The sequence below is a fragment of the Stegodyphus dumicola genome, chromosome 10 (genome assembly GCF_044657685.1).
Source record: "Stegodyphus dumicola isolate Sdum_Otavi_A_Nest chromosome 10, ASM4465768v1".
Classification (NCBI taxonomy): Eukaryota; Metazoa; Arthropoda; class Arachnida; order Araneae; family Eresidae; genus Stegodyphus; species Stegodyphus dumicola.
Window position 1 is genome coordinate 169,175,543 of NC_140777.1, and position 3,628 is coordinate 169,179,170.

General features: G+C 36.0%; 1 pseudogene; it reads right to left on the bottom strand.

Moving 5' to 3' along the window:
* Window positions 1–530: 530 nt before the first annotated feature.
* Window positions 531–622, bottom strand: LOC118189117 (U6 spliceosomal RNA; annotated as a pseudogene).
* Window positions 623–3,628: the final 3,006 nt, after the last annotated feature.

The window sequence follows — 3,628 nt, forward strand, 5'->3', positions numbered from 1 at the left end:
TAGCATAGTAAAGGATTTAAGGAACACTTGTAGCGGTATCCAGATCAATTCAAGTTTAGGCCATCGCTTTATATTAATACACTGCAAAGTTTGGACTTACCGCCGTAACCAGTGCTCTACTCTTCTTATATCCTCATATGATTATGAAGCTTTGTCGAACCCTCAACTACTCTATGTGTGTTATTTTCTAAAGTTCCTTCGTGGTTTTTCTCTATGTGAAAGACAAGAACACGGAGATTTCGTTTTGTAAATTTGGTATGCTACATTGTAAGACACTTTTTCTGAATATCTTGAATCCTTCAGTATCTCTTTCCTGTCCGTCCTTCCTCCTTTCTGTCCTTTAGTATTCTTTTGCTTTATATCTCCGAGTTTCCTGTTTTTTTTTTTTTTTTTTTTTTTTTAAATTTTCGAAGATTTTAAATTTTCGAGAGTGATACGCAGCCGTGTAAAAACGTGATTCCCTTCCAAAGGAGTGCACTTGCTATAAGTTGAGAATATAAGATTTAATAGGTGTTTTCCTTGGACACCACAAAATAGATGAACATATCATCCTTGCGCAGGGGCCATACTTATCTTCTCTGTATCGTTCCAATTTTAGTATATATACTGCCGAAGCAAGTACGGATGAACATACCATGTCAGACTATGACATATTAGCAAAATCACATGATGAATAACAGATGAATATACTTGATTGGTGCAGCAAGAGCTGAGTCTACCTGACGATTTATTTAGTTAGGAAAGTACTTGGCGGAGCAGCAAATTATCAGGTATACTATTTTAGACTGGTATTACAGTCTAGTCTTCCATAGCTACATCCCACTGCAGTTTTCCATCCTTGAAATCGCCACACCATAGAATGCTTCACGGCTGTTGGCAACGTCGATAAAGCACATCGGAAGGAATACAGTCTTCACCACACTTCAATTGTCGATTTTACCGCAGAATTATATACTTTATCTTTTTCTACTCAGCGCAGCAACAAAGGAGAAGTGCAAATTTTCAACACTCTCACTCGCTTAACTGGAAACGAGGATTCATTAGTTAAAATTCAAGTCCTAATAGATTCATGTATTTTCTATGTTTATCTCTGCCAAGATTCTTCGTTAAAATATCGACTGTCATTTCTGCTGTGGACACATATTTAATGTCAGTTTCTTTTCTCTCATATAACTACTCCCTTATTGAATGAAAATGAGTATCAGTGTGTTTTGTTCGAGAGTGATGAACTGGATTTTTCACTAAATGTTGTGCACTTTGATTGTCATTGTATAACACAGCTGTTTTTGTTATTCTTCTCCGAAAAATGCACCTCTCTTAATAGTAACCGCAAGTGCTTTGAATCTTCATTTGAAGCTATGTATTTTACTTTAGTGCTTGATAGCTCTAGAATTCTTTGCATGCGCAATTCCCAGGAAATTGGGCTTCCTGCTAGTATAAAACTAAATGATATACTGTCTACTAAACTAAATGATATACATAACCACTAAATGATATACTGTCGAGAGTATTTTCGGCTCAGTCAACATCAACATAACATTTAAGACTTTCCTTTCTTTTGTGATAAGTTATCTTCATGTTTAACGTAGATTTACGGTACTATAGTACATGTTTTGCTTGAATCTAGTGATTTCGGGTTACAGTTAAATTGACGTAGTCTACTAAGAGAATTATCAATGCCAAGTCGTGTAGATACAGCTAAATAAATTAAGGATTGATTCTTATTTTTTAATCTATATTTTCATTTTCCTTGGTGACATTTGATGACCTGCATAGTTTAATATTAGGGTCTACTAGTGTAGATATAGGCTTACATTATTTCATACCGTATTTAGCCAAGAGTTCTTTTATATACTGGATTTGGTTAACGAATGTAATTTCACTATGTTCGATATTAATGCCTAAACACTGTTTTATTTTGCTCAAATCTCTCGTTTTAGGAGATTTGCCGAGAGTTTTCTTAATATGTATCATAAGTGATTCGCTTTTAATTAGAATTATTAAATCATCTACATAAATAACGATTATGATACAGTCAATCCGTTCCTTTCGCCTCCAGCAGAATGGTGCTTCGGTGCACCAGGTACCTGAGCCGAAGGCTCTACCCCTTGTAGAACAATTTAATTTGAAGTTCTAAGGTTGATGCAAAAAGAACCAGGTGATGATCTTGGAAGAGTTTTCAAGAGTAGAGTCATAACATGCGACATATCATAAAGCATCGAAGATGGATTATGAAATGGGAAAGCTAATCTGTTCTTTTCTGAACATAAATACAGCTATCCGAAGTGAACATTTCAAATCTAAGCTTCCGCAAAGTTTCATCTAATTTTAGATTCCACATTTCTCCTGCTTACTTAGGTCCGAAGGTGGACTTTTTCAGCTTATGAACTTTGCCTTCAGAAATTATAAAACCTTCTGTTTGAGATATGAATATCTCTTCATCAGTTTTTCCGTTCAGATATGCTCTTTGAACGTCCATTTGGTGTATTTTAAGATCATATTTGGCAGTTAAAGTGAGCAGTCTTCGTATAGAATTATAACGAAATGCGGGTGAAAACGTTACAGTATAATCAATTTCATACTTTTGCGAGCATCCTTTGGCGACGAGTCTGGCTTTGTACTGATCAAATGTGCCTTTTGCTTCTTGCTTTATTCAGAATAAACATTTGTAACTAAGGCCTTTTTATTCTCTGGTAAATCGGTTAATTCCCACGTATTGTTCCTCATTAACGAATTACATTCTTCTTGCATAACTGCTCACCATTTATCTGCATCTCGCCTGATTTACCTGCATCTCGCCTGATTTGTCTGTATCTCGCCTGGATTAAAGCTTCTACGGTTTCTGGGCCCGTAAAAACATCAGAGTTTAACAAATTAGCGTGTTTTTGCTGGTAGAAGTTTTGGTTTGTCCAGTTTTCGTGTTTTCAGAAATTTAGGTTTCCTGGTCCTCTTTCTGAATTTGAATTACGTTTTCTTCAGCTTCTGCTCTCCCTTCATTTGGCACTTTGGAATTGTTGTTGGCTTCTGAATTTTCTTCAGTAGGATCATATTCGATGAATTCCTGTTCATTAGCTGTTGAAGGTTTCGAGTTTATTTCAGTTTCCGGGAGTTCCAAAAATCTGCCATCACGATTTTGCATTATTTCACAAATTCCCGGTTTCCACAGGCAATTTGCTTTTACTTTCTCAGAATATCAAATAATAACGCATTCTTCCCTTTTTGGTAGAAATTTATTTTTCCTGTTTGAGTTTGTAGATGCAAAATCTTTGCTTCCTGTGATCCTGAAATGCGATACTCTAGGTATTCTCTCAGACCATATTTCTTTAAGCTTTTATGATTGGTTTTTAGTCGGACATCGATTAAGAATATAAGCGGCTACGGATATCATTTCTACCTACAGTCCTTGAGCTGATTTTGATTTGAACAACAGACATCTGGCCGGAACCCATGGTACGATTAGGACGTTTTGCAACTCCGTTCTTTTGCGGTCTATACTCAACTGAGAATTGGCGTTTAATGCCTTCCTTTTCCTAAAAATTGGTTCAATTCCTTACTTCGCAATTCTTTCACATTACCGCTGCGAACTATTTTCTGTTGCCTTCCCGTTTGCTTCTCATATTGAAATTTG